Source organism: Mobula hypostoma, chromosome 4 (genome assembly GCF_963921235.1).
Source record: "Mobula hypostoma chromosome 4, sMobHyp1.1, whole genome shotgun sequence".
NCBI classification, from domain to species: Eukaryota; Metazoa; Chordata; class Chondrichthyes; order Myliobatiformes; family Myliobatidae; genus Mobula; species Mobula hypostoma.
The window spans coordinates 113,785,900-113,799,275 of NC_086100.1; the positions used below are offsets into that span (position 1 = coordinate 113,785,900).

At 41.7% G+C, this 13,376-nt stretch overlaps 1 protein-coding gene across 2 annotated transcripts in view; it reads left to right on the forward strand.

Moving 5' to 3' along the window:
• Positions 1-13,376, forward strand: part of glrbb (glycine receptor, beta b) — a 153,572-nt gene that overhangs the window by 33,227 nt on the left and 106,969 nt on the right. The window contains exon 2 of one of the 2 annotated variants that reach the window (XM_063046393.1): positions 4,870-5,006. The exons of the other annotated variant lie outside the window; for it this stretch is intronic. The gene's annotated coding sequence lies outside the window, so the exon portion shown is untranslated. The remainder of the gene's footprint in view (positions 1-4,869; positions 5,007-13,376) is intronic. 2 annotated transcript variants of the gene reach the window in all.

Here is a 13,376-nt window from a genome sequence, read left to right on the forward strand (position 1 = left end):
GTAATTGTTTTGAGTTAAGGCCAGCCAGAAGCATAATGCTGATCCAGTTAAATGCCCAGCCTTTAATCAATCAACTACAGTACATGAAAAGACTTTATATGAAATAGAAGCCCTCTGAACTTCTCCGTTCTCGTTATTGATGTCCTGTATGAACACCATTCAATGTTATTGATGCAGCATTTACTGCTATCAGGCAATCAGGGGCAGCACAGCAGCATAGTGGTTAGCACAGTGGTTTACAGTACAGGTGATGTGGGTTCAATTCCTGTCGGCTCCTGTAAGGAGTTTGTACATTCTCCATGTGGCCACATGGGTTTCCTTCGGGTACTTTAGAAATTACCTAGTGTTACCCATAGCCCTCTGTTTTTCTAAGTTCCATATACCTATCCAAGAGTCTTAAAAGACCCTATTGTATCCAATTGATTGGTTAATTCATAAATGTGAATTGTCATCTCAGATTAAATCAGGTAATTGCTGGGTGGCGTAGCTCGAAGTGCTGGATGGGCTTACTTTTCACTGCATCTCAATAAATAAGTAAATATCCAAGCCTGCATTACAAGATAAATCACCTTTACACATGACATTACTGATGCATTGTGATTGCTCTGATTTGAGTTTTGTAGATGTTATCACATGAGTAAGTCCGGGGGAATCAATTTCCAGTGGAGTGGAAGTTTTAATCATCTGACATTACATTTCAGTTTTAGTAATGTAATACCAGCCATTGTAGTAGAGCTACTAGGACTTGATGGTTCAATCCCTACGGTAAATTGGCACACTCGATGTTGGCAGTGGGTTTGGAGTGGTGATAAGGAGGGAGGGTAGGTACGTCGTCGGGGTCATCAGGTTGGCACCCTCCTTATTTGACGTTTCGTTGATAAGCCCACGATGTCTCCAGAGGGTTCAACGGTGATACCTGGCGTCCTAGATACACTCCCCTCAGTTCCATACCCTCCTGTCTTCATCTTGCAGCCCAGTTGTAGGAATGTGAAAGGGACATAATTCTGACCAGGCCAAATGCTTGAATGTCCTTATAGACATAGTACATCAAGCTACAGATTGCTATCTCTTTGATGGTCATGAAAGTTCCCATTTCCCTTGACATATTCAATGAAAAACCAGTCCTGAATAACCCACACTTCATATCATTGTGCATCGACAAGTCGCTGCCAATGTGAGTTTCACTCATCATTCATCTTGTCAGAGGCCATTTGATGATGAGGGGCACAATTGAATATTTCCACTACAGCAGCTGAGACCAGCCCTAGAGTTTGCATGGGGAATGGATACAAGAAAAACTGACAATTAGTTCTTTATGACAGTAATTCTATGCGGAGATAGACCCTTTATGATGAAGAAATTGTGTCTGATTAATTTCAGAGAATCCTTCATTGACCTGAAAAGTCTGAATAATCAGGCGGGGACATTTGTAAAACGCAAACACGAGGAAATCTGCAGATGCTGGAAATTCAAGCAACACACATAAAAAATGCTGGTGAAGTGTGTGTTGCTTTGTAAAAGGCATTTGTTTTCATATTCATCATTTAAAATTTCATAGTCTGGTTTCCAAGCGAGACAGTGTCCAAAGAAAATATTTTAATTAACATAATATTACAATATATTTTTTTCAGGTTGAGCTTATTGTATATTTCTTATAACCGGTAAACAGACCAGTGCTATTTTTAGAATGCTTTCAGCTGGATTGGTGAGGTTTGAGTACCGTGGTGCCCATTGACAGGCTGTTGGAAGCCAGCTCTCTTTCACTGTGGTGAGAAGCAGATGCCTACACTTGATGCTTGCAATAAGCTTGAGCTCTGCAAAGGCTGGGTTTGACTGAATTCTCTCTAATTGCAGGGTTCTACCATCTGTGCCTGGGGTTTGAGATAGCAGGTCATGTTCATTGCCTAAGGGCAAGTGGTAGATATTAAACTTGAAAATTAATGCTGACATGTTGTGCTCTGGAGACTGGGCTGACAAAGGGGAGAGGATCTGCTATGAGCCCTCAGGAGAGGAGTTGTGTGGGGAAGGAGAATTAGGCAGTTCCTCACCATTAACTTGAGAATTCCTTCATACAATTTCTGTATCCATCTTATATTACAATATGGACTGATTGTTCAACAGATTGTTCCCCTGCTCAAATCATTTTGGTAGGTCAAATATGATGGCAGAGTATATTATTAATGGTAAGACTCTTGGCGTTGTGGAGGATCAGAGGGTTTGAGTTCTTAGGACAGGGGTCCCCAACCTCTTTTGCACCGCGGACTGGTTTAATATTGACAATATTCTTGCGGACCGGCCGACCCGGGGTGGGGAGGGGGTGTTCAAGTAGGGTTAAACTCACCTCAACATGTCTTTTACAGTTAGGGTTGCCAACTTTCTCATTCCCAAATAAGGGATAAAAGTAGCAGTCAAATCCCGGGACACCTTACCCCAGGAAAACTACAATGACCATGAAGCCTTGCGCGGGCACCTGTGTGCACATGCGCGTACATGCCGATTTTTCCCCACAAATCAGTTTTGCTTTCATCTTCCCGACTATACTGTACATACATTATTTTACATTATTTCTACTTTATATAGGCTGTGTATTTATATCATTCCTGCTTTTACTATATGTTAGTGTTATTTATTTTCGGTTTTATGTGTTATTTGGTATGATTTGTTAGGTTAATTTTTGGGTCTGGGAATGCTCAAAAAACTTTCCCATATAAACTAATGGTAATTGCTTCTTCGCTTCACGCCATTTCAGCATGAAAAGTTTCATAGGAACGCTCTACCTTAGCGGGGTAATACGGGACAAGGGCGGTCCCGTATGGGACGAACCAATTTAGCTCAATATATGGGATGTCCTGGCAAATACGGGACAGTTGGCAACCCTGTATTCAAGTTCAACAGTGCGTGACAGGGAATGACGAAAGGTACAGCTGACTCATATCATTTCCTCACCACCCGGTAGCACATGCTTTGCAGCCCGGTACTGGTCTGTGGCCTGGTGGTTGGGGACCACTGCCATAGGACGCTCAAAGCAGCTACCCAGGTTGACTCTGTGGTTAAGAAGGCATACAGTGTGTTGGCCTTCATCAATCATGGAATTGAATTTTGGAGCCGAGAGGTACTGTTGCAGCAATATAGGACCCTGGTCAGACCCCACTTGTAGTACTGTGCTCAGTTCTGGTCGCCTCACTACAGGAAGGATGTGGAAACCATAGAAAGGTTGCAGAGCAGATTTACAAGGATGTTGCCTGTATTGGGGAGCACTTATATGCCGGTTCCAGGACAGATCCTCTGGAATAATAGCACTGAGAAAACAGGTTGAGTGAACTCGGCCTTTTCTCCATGGAGTGACGGAGGATGAGAGGTGACCTGATAGAGGTGTATAAGATGATGAGAGGCATTGATCCTGTGGATAGTCAGAGGCTTTTTCCCAAGGCTGAAATGGCTGCCACAAGAGGGCACAGGTTTAAGGTGCTTGGGAGTAGGTACGGAGGAGATGTCAAGGGTAAGTTTTTTACTCAGAGAGTGGTGAGTGTGTGGAATGGGCTGCCAGCAACGGTGGTGGAGGCGGATACAATAGGGTCTTTTAAGAGACTTTTGAATAGGTACATGGAGCTTAGAAAAATAGAGGGCTATGGGTAACCCTAGTAATTTCTAAGGTAAGGACATGTTCGGCACAACTTTGTGGGCCGAAGGGCCTGTATTGTGCTGTAGGTTGTCTATGTTTCTAAATCAGCTGCGCTGAGTACCTCTCACATCTGCCATTGCAAAGGTTCAGAAAATGCACTTCGTATAAATTGTGGTCTTCCTCAAAAATAATGCAACATTGACATAAAATGTTTGTCGATATTCAATTTGTGTGGCTAAGCACAACTCCAATATCATATTTAAGTTTGTTGACAACACCATTGCCGTTGACCGATTGAAAGATGGTGAAAAATCAGCATATAGGAGGGAGATTGAAAATCTGGCTGAATAGTGCCACAACAACCACCTTACAGTCAATGTCAGCAAGACCAAGGAGCTGATTATTGGCTTCAGGAGGAGGAAACTGGATGTCCATGATCCAGTCCTCACTGGGGACTCAAAGGTGGAAAGGATCAGCAAGTTTAAATTTCTCAGTGCTATTATTCCAGAGGATCTGTCCTGGGACCGGCATATAAGTGCATTAACAAAGTAAGCACGGCGGCGCTTCTACTTCCTTAGAATCTTGTGAAGATTCAGCATGACATTTAATATTTGACAAACTTCTATAAATGTGTGGTGCAGATGTCTGGTTGCATCACAGCCTAGTATGGAAACACCAATGTCCTTGAATGGAAAATCCTACAAAAGGTAATGGATCTGGCCCAGTCTATTGGTAAAGCTCTCCCCTCCACTGAGCACATTTGCATGGACTACTGTTTCAGAAAAGCAGCAAGCATCATCATGGACCTCTACCACCCAAATCATGCTTGCTTCTTACCTCAGGGCTCACACTGCCAGATTCAGGGGCAGTTATTACCCCTCAACCATCAAGCTCCTGGACCAGAGCGGGTACCTTTATTCAACTTCTCTCACCCTATCACTGAACTGTTCCCACAACCTTTGGAGTTACTTTCAAGAATTCTTCTTCTCCTGTTCTCAATATTTATTGCTTATTTATTTATTTATTATTATTTTTTTCCCCTTTTTTTGTATTTGCACAATTTATTGTCTTTTGCACAGTGATTGTTTGTCTGCCCTGTTGAGTGCGGACTTCCGTTGATTCTATTATGGTTCTTGCATTTACTGAGTATGCCCACAAGAAAACTAATTTCAGGGTTGTATATGGTGCATGTATGTACTTTGATAATTTACTTTGACCTTTGAACTTTGATTTCTCTTCATTCACAGCCCTCTTGCCTAATGGTTTTAGCCCACAGCATAAAAAAGTTGGGAACCCCGATTTAGAGGGTCTCTGAGGAAGAATTATTTTACTTAGAGGATGGGTGCAATCTGGAAGGCACTGCTTGAGAAGCTCGTTGAGACAGGTACTCTCACAACATTTAAAAAGCATCTGGACAAGCCCTTGAATTGCCAAGGCATAGTAACATGATTAATATAGAAATGTTCTTGTTAGTCAGGATAGATATGGTGGATTGCCCATTAGAGATGAGACAAAGACCAGTGAAGGAGCAGGTAGTGTTAAAGAAGCAGGGACTCTGCAGAAGGACTTGTACATGTGGGGAGAATAGGCAAAGACGTGGCATACAGAATGCAGCATAGGGAGCTGTATGGACCTTCACTTTGGTAGAACAGTAAAGGTGTAATAGACTATTTTCCAAATGGAGAGCAAATTGAGAAATCAGAGGTGCAAAGAGACTCGAAAGTCCTAATGCAGGGTTTCCTAAAGGTTCATTTGCAGGTTGAGTCAGTAGGAAGGAAGGCAAATGTGATCTTCACATTCATTTCAAGAGGACTAGGATATAAAAGCAAGAATGTAATGCTGAGGCTTTAAAACGTATTGGTTATTTCACATTTAGATTATTGTATTATTGTAAGCATTTTGGGCCCCATATCTAAGAAAGGATGTGCTGGCGATGGAAAGGGTCCAGAGAAAGTTTATGAGAATGGTTCTGGGGATAAAGGGTTATCATATTAGCAGTGTTTAATAACTCTGCATCTGTCCTTGCTGGAGTTTAGAAGAATTTGGGGAGGGGTATCTCATTCAAACCTACTGGATATTGAAAAGCCTGAATAGAGTAGACGTGAGGGGATGTTTCCAGTAGTGGGAGAGTCTAAGACCAGAAGGCACAACCCCAGTATATAAGGACGTCTCTTTAGAACAGAGATGAGGAGGAATTTCTTTAGCCAGGGAGTAGTGAATCTGTAGAATTTATTGCCACAGATAACCGTGGAGACCAAGTCATTGGGCATGTTTAAAGTGGAGGTTGATAGGTACTTGATTAGTAAGGGTGTCAAAGGTTACAGGAAGAAGGCAGGAGAACTGGGTTGAAAAGGTTGATCAGCCATGATTGAATGAATTATACTCCCAAATAGCCAAATTCTGCTCCGATGTCTTATGGTCTTATAGACGCAACTTGGTTGCCCATGTTCTCTTTAGGAAGGTCTCAAAGCTCTACGCTTCTTTTTGGATTCCAGACCTAATCAGTTCCCCTCTACCACCACTCTGCTCCGTCTAGCGGAATTAGTCCTTACTCTTAATAATTTCTCCTTTTGCTCCTCCCATTTCCTCCAAACTAAAGGTGTAGCTATGGGCACCCGTATGGGTCCTAGCTATGCCTGCCTTTTTGTTGGGTTTGTGGAACAATCTATGTTCCGTGCCTATTCTGGTATCTGTCCCCCACTTTTCCTTCGCTACATCGACGACTGCATTGGCGCTGCTTCCTGCACGCATGCAGAACTCGTTGACTTTATTAACGTTGCCTCCAACTTTCACCCTGCCCTCAAGTTTACCTGGTCCATTTCCGACACCTCCCTCCCCTTTCTAGATCTTTCTGTCTCTGTCTCTGGAGACAGCTTATCCACTGATGTCTACTATAAGCCTACTGACTCTCACAGCTATCTGGACTATTCCTCTTCTCACCCTGTCTCTTGCAAAAACGCCATCCCCTTCTCGCAATTCCTCCGTCTCCGCCGCATCTGCTCTCAGGATGAGGCTTTTCATTCTAGGACGAGGGAGATGTCTTCATTTTTTAAAGAAAGGGGCTTCCCTTCCTCCACTATCAACTCTGCTCTTAAACGCATCTCCCCCATTTCACGTACATCTGCTCTCACTCCATCCTCCCACCACCCCACTAGGAATAGGGTTCCCCTGGTCCTCACCTACCACCCCACCAGCCTCCGGGTCCAACATATTATTCTCCGTAACTTCCGCCACCTCCAACGGGATCCCACCACTAAGCACATCTTTCCCTCCCCCCCCTGCATTCCGCAGGGATCGCTCCCTACACAACTCCCTTGTCCATTCGTCCCCCCCATCCCTCCCCACTGATCTCCCTCCTGGCACTTATCCGTGTAAGCGGAACAAGTGCTACACATGCCCTTACACTTCCTCCCTTACCACCATTCAGGGCCCCAAACAGTCCTTCCAGGTGAGGCATCACTTCACCTGTGAGTCGACTGGGGTGATATACTGCGTCCGGTACTCCCGATGTGGCCTTTTATATATTGGTGAGACCCGACGCAGACTGGGAGACCGCTTTGCTGAACATCTACGCTCTGTCCGCCAGAGAAAGCAGGATCTCCCAGTGGCCACACATTTTAATTCCACATCCCATTCCCATTCTGACATGTCTATCCACGGCCTCCTCTACTGTAAAGATGAAGCCACACTCAGGTTGGAGGAACAACACCTTATATTCCGTCTGGGTAGCCTCCAACCTGATAGCATGAACATTGACTTCTCTAACTTCCGCTAAGGCCCCACCTCCCCCTCGTACCCCATCTGTTACTCATTTTTATGCACACATTCTTTCTCTCACTCTCCTTTTTCTCCCTCTGTCCCTCTGAATATACCTCTTGCCCATCCTCTGGGTCACCCCCCCCCCTGTCTTTCTTCCCGGACCTCCTGTCCCATGATCCTCTCGTATCCCCCTTTTGCCTATCACCTGTCCAGCTCTCGGCTCTATCCCTCCCCCTCCTGTCTTCTCCTATCATTTCGCATCTCCCCCTCCCCCTCCAGCTTTCAAATCCCTTACTCACTCTTCCTTCAGTTAGTCCTGACGAAGGGTCTCGGCCTGAAACGTCGACTGCGCCTCTTCCTATAGATGCTGCTTGGCCTGCTGCGTTCACCAGCAACTTTGATGTATGTTGCTTGAATTTCCAGCATCTGCAGAATTCCTGTTGTTTGCGTTCTCTTTAGATACACCAGGTTCACTGGAAAGTTAATTATTCCACTGTATAACACCTAAACCAAAAAGAGAAATAGTGTTATTCAAGTGTTAATAAAAGCATCTCATAGTCTGGTACTGTTCTATGAATGTCTCAAGTGAGTTGGACTAACAGAGTTGTACAGTAGCATCAAATTGGATAAGAAGGAAGACTGGATAAGGAAGATTTATATCTTCAGTTATCTTTGAGCTATTGTTGCCTACTGAGACAGTAGTGGCCACACCACAATGACTGAGCTTGTTTATCACCAGTTTGTTTCTGCTTGTGCCAATTATGTGCTATCAGAGGAGAAGTAAATGTATCGATGAATGCCATGAAATGTGTCTGAGCAATATGTCTGCCTATGTGTGACAGCTATGAGGTGTGCTTATGATACATGAGAGAGGCTACTCATGCTGGAAATTTGGAGCAACATTTGCAAAATGCTGGAAGAACTCAGTAGGTCAGGCAGTATCTATAGAAGGAAATAGTCAAAGTTTTGGGCTGAGACCCTTAACTCGGGATTTGGATGTGCTTGTGATTGTTGGACTATTGGTAACTGTGTATCTATATGATAGAACATTAGAATGTGAGGGAGGAGTCCTGATTGATGGAATTTTTTGTTGAATGTGAAGGCTATTGGAGTAACTGTTGTGAGATGGGATCTGATGATCGATTCATTGAGCTTGACCATGTGTGTATAAGATCATCAAATTTCTCGCTGAATGGAATTCGGTTTTCTGATATAGTTCAGACTTGACTGTATGACCTTAAATTTAAATCCAATGAGTGCAAGGCAATTTTCTGGAAAAATATTTGTGGACCCGTCCAGATAAGAAGTCATTTCAAATCTGATTATTACTGAATGGCTCTGGGAAATGAAGCAGAACAAGCAGAATAGGTATTAGGGCTGTGGATAACATTTAAAGAGTGCCAGTCATGATATCGCAACATCTAGATTAACTCAGGTTAAAACGGTCAACCAATTTCTATGAGATTGGAACAAATCTCGCCAAGGTAAATAGTAACCGAAGATTAGCAGTCAAAATCTAATTGAATAATAGATCGCTTTAATGGATAACATAGCTTAAGAGTTCAGATACTTTCCCACGAGGGAGAAAGGTAATTAATGTCAGAACTTCTTCAAGACCCTTCAAAGAGATAAAGAAGAAAATAAAGCAGAAAAAATGGCATATGCAAAATGTCAGGTTGATAATCCAAGTGGGAATTGAAAGCTGATTTTCCACACTGCAAGCAAATGATTAGTTGTGTTCCCCAATGTCATACCCAGGACTACTGTTATTCTCAACTCACATTAATGACTTGGATGTGGCTTCACATGCAAAATTCCAAAGATGGACATGATACAAAATGTGGAAACATTGTTCAACCATGAGGGTAATAATAGACTTGAAGCAAATATAGATTGGTTGGTGAACTGGGCAGATGACAAGAAAGATTATACTTTGGGAAAATGAATTAGAACAGTTAATATAAATTAGGAGAGATAATTCTAAGAGTTGTCCCACTTACACCATTTCAGAGGTTACATTAGTTGTAGGAGGTGGCTTTGTGGTGCGGCTAGTATAGTAGGAGCCTCACATTTCCAGTAAATGGATCCTTAATGGTTGGCATGGATTTGGCAGATTGATGGGCCTGTCTCCATGCTATATCTCTTTGTGACTGTGTAGGGATTAAAAGATCTGAGGGTAGATATGCAGGATCTCAAGGTAGATCGAACAAGAATCAAATAAAACATTTAAGATCCTGGACATGACAAATGAATATAAGTATGCATTTCAAGTACACAAAATTATAACAAACTATTATAAAGCACCAGTTTGACACAGCTGGAACATTGTGTCCAGTCTAGAGGCCACACTATAGAAAAAATGTGAAGGCCTTAGAAAACATGCAGAAGAAAACTACCAGAATGATTCCAGGAATGAAGACTTTAGATACCCAGATAGGCTGGAGAAGTTGGGGCTTTCTGAAACAGAGAAGTTGCAAGAGGTATTTAAAACTATGGTGGATTTTAATGGAGTGGCTAGAAAGAAACTGCTCCCATTGGTGGAAGAGTCACAGAATGAAGGTGACTGGTCACAGGGCCAAAAGTGGCATACAGACAAACTTGATGGAGTCAGCATTTAGGAGTTAGAATATAGTGCCAGATTCTTACTGTTTCGTGGAGAACAACACAATTATGAGATCTGAATAACTACATTTAAAGAAAGAAATTGCAGAACAATAGTGAGAAGGTAAGGGAGTGGATCTAGCTAGATCGCTTTTGCATACAGCTCAATGGCCAAAAGGATCTGAAAGCTTTCTGTAATTATGCGATTACTCGATTCTGTTAAGAAGACAGAATTAATTAGTGATCACGTAGCAAAGGTCCTCTAAGTATCATCAGGCCATAATGTAGAATTCTACATGCAGATTGAGAGTGACAAATCTAATTCTGATGCTAGATTTCACATCTTTATTGATTTGCCAACGCAATTCAAAGATTTGTTCATTTGTACTTTAAAAGTATTCTGCTTTTAGGAAGGATGTACTTTGAGGCACTATGGCAAAGATTCGAAAGATTGCTTCTTAGGATGTGTTGTTACTGTATGAGAAAAGGTTGAGCAAACTAACCGACACCATTAGGATTTTAAGAAAGTGAAAGGTAATCTTATTGGAACTAACAAGAGGTTTGATAAAAATGCTGGGGAATCTAAAACATAAGAGGCTTAGTCTCAGAACAGGGTGTTGATCTCTTAAGCTGGGTTTGAGGAGTAAATTCTTTTCCTTGCATGATTTAATCATGCTAAAAGGTGGCACCAAGGGAAAAGTTCAAACATGGTCATATTGAATAATGTAGAAGGTCTGAGGGGGTGAGAGGCCCACTCCTATTTCTTATGATCAATAGCATGGCTTCAAATTCAATGTTCTGTTTACTAGTATGTGTGAGCATTACATTCCTGAGGAACAATTTTGAAATGAGAAAATTCATTACCATCTATCTGTCCCTGCTATAAATTCCAGGCTTCTCTTTAACCTGCTTCACAAGACTGGCCTCCTGTTTGTCCCTATTGTAATCTACCAAACAAAAATCCTGTCTTTCACCATCAGATCTCTTTTTTCACATTTGTACAGCCTATTTCAGCCTCTAGTCAGCTCATCCACTAGTAAAGTATACAGTACATTTATTACTAGAGCTACATATTGCTAAAAACAGCCTTGAAATGGCATAGGCAGGAGGATTGGTGAGAAAAGACATTCAGTCCATTGAGACTACACTGCCTCAAAGGAAAAAGAATCCAGGTAATTACACACCCTGTCCTCAAAGGTTTGAAAGTTGATTTAATATCAGAGAATTTGTATAGTATACAAAATGAAATTCATACTCTTCATAGACATCCACAAAACAAGAAACCCCATTGAATGAATGATAGAAACATTGAAACCCCAAAGCCCCTTCCTCATGTCTCTGTAAATAACTTAATTTTATTTCATTATCAAGCACTTCTGAATGCTATAATTGAAGCTGCCTCCATTGGTAGAAGGTTCCAGTCTCAAGCCATTGGCTGTGTAAAAATGTACTTTTTCTCAGGTTTGGTTCAATTGTCTGTCATGTTCAGTCTTACTTCCCCTAGTTTTTGTCCACTCCCATCAAAGGGAACAGCTTCCCCCTGTGTACTCTGCCTATACCCTTCCTAATTTTAAATGCTCCTTTGCCACCTCCTCTTCTCCAAAGAGAACAACCAAGTCTTCCCAGTCAATCCAGAGAACTGAAGTCCCCAATTTTTGTACCTTCACAAAATAGACAGTATACATCAGTTGCGGCTAAACAAATGGTTTTTAACATTAATCCTGACTTCCTTGTTTTTGTCTTTTGTGCCTCTATATATAATATCTAGAATCCCATATTTTTGACCACTTTCTCAAGCTGCCCTAACACCTTCAATGAACTACATTATGCAAATACAACACCAGATCTTGTACCCCTTTTAGAATTATACTCTGCAGCTTCCGGTTCTTTCTGTTAAAATATCAAACTGTACTTACTTGCAACCATTTTGTCACCATGCGAGGAGACGTCATCAATGCACTGCTGAATCAACAGCACACTGATGATGTTTCCCCATGTGATGATAAAACATTTGCAAGTAAATTGCCAAGATCGGAGAACAACTGAACCCAACCATCAACTACCTGAGCTACACACCTTTCAGACTATTTCCAATACTATACCTTTCTCATCATTAAGTTTCATCTGCCATCTAAACTCCTAATCCTGCAACTTGTCAACATTTCCATCTCTGTTGTTCTCACTGCCCTCCATGTCTTCAAGCTTGTGTTGTTTGCAAAGTCAAAAATTATGCCCTGTACACCCCAGTTTGGTTAATGAATTTTAAGAAAAAATAGTGGCCTTAGTCTGAAGACTCAGGGACTCCACTGTAAAGTTTTCTTCAGTCTGAGAAAGAACCTCCCACCACTGACAAGCCAGTTATGTGGCATCTTATAAAATGTCATTTGGAAGTCTAAGTATTCTATTTATCAGCTGCATTTCTTTCATCATCCAAGGTAAGTTTAAAAGAAACCTCTTAAATTAGTGTGACAGAATTTCTCTGTAAAATTATTTTCACATCTGTCCAAGTAGCCCTTAATTCTTCACCTAGTTATTGTTTCCTCACCACTGAAATTAAACCAATTGGCCTAAGTTCAGTAAGTTTGTAGGTATACTCTTTTTTTGAACTAGAATGTAACATTTGTAGTTTTTCCATTCCTTGGGCGCTACTCCTGAATTTTTTGGTGCCAGTAACCAGGCTGGCTCAGACAGATGAAGCAGGAGATATAAAAAGTGGACAGGATCAGACAAGTGAAGAAAGAAGGAATTAGTATTGGAAAAGTAAAAAGTGGAAATGACAGGCAGAGACAGGAGCGCATGATTACAGCAGACACTGACTAGAGCAGGCCCTTGTGCAGACAGACACAGTAATTTCCCCATAGTAAACTTGTATCCTTTGCTTTCCTAAATATCCAAAAATATCTCTGTCTCTGTAGCTTTAGCTAGAAAATTCCTAAGGTTTATTATCCTCCTGTTGAAATAATTTATCATCTTAGCCTCAAATGGACACCTCTTATTTTGAGACAGTGGTCCTTGTTCAAGATACCACAGCCCACAGCCAGTGAAACAGCATCCCCGCATCTTCCACATGAAGAGCAATAAGAACTACATCAGAATCAGGTTTAGCATCACTAGCATATGTCATGAAATTTGTTGACTTTGTGGCAGTAGTACATAATAATAGAAAAAACGTGAATCACTGTAAGTATATACATATTAAATAGTTAAATTAAATAAAGTATTGAGGTCGTGTTCATGGGTTCATTGTTCAATCAGAAATTGGATGGCAGAGGGGAAGAAGCTGTTCCTGAATTGTTGAGTGTGTGCCTTGAGATGTCTCTATTCTTGTCCTCGACTTCTCTTGTAATAAAGTCCAACTTATAGTTAGCCTCCCTAATTGTTTGCTGTACCTGTA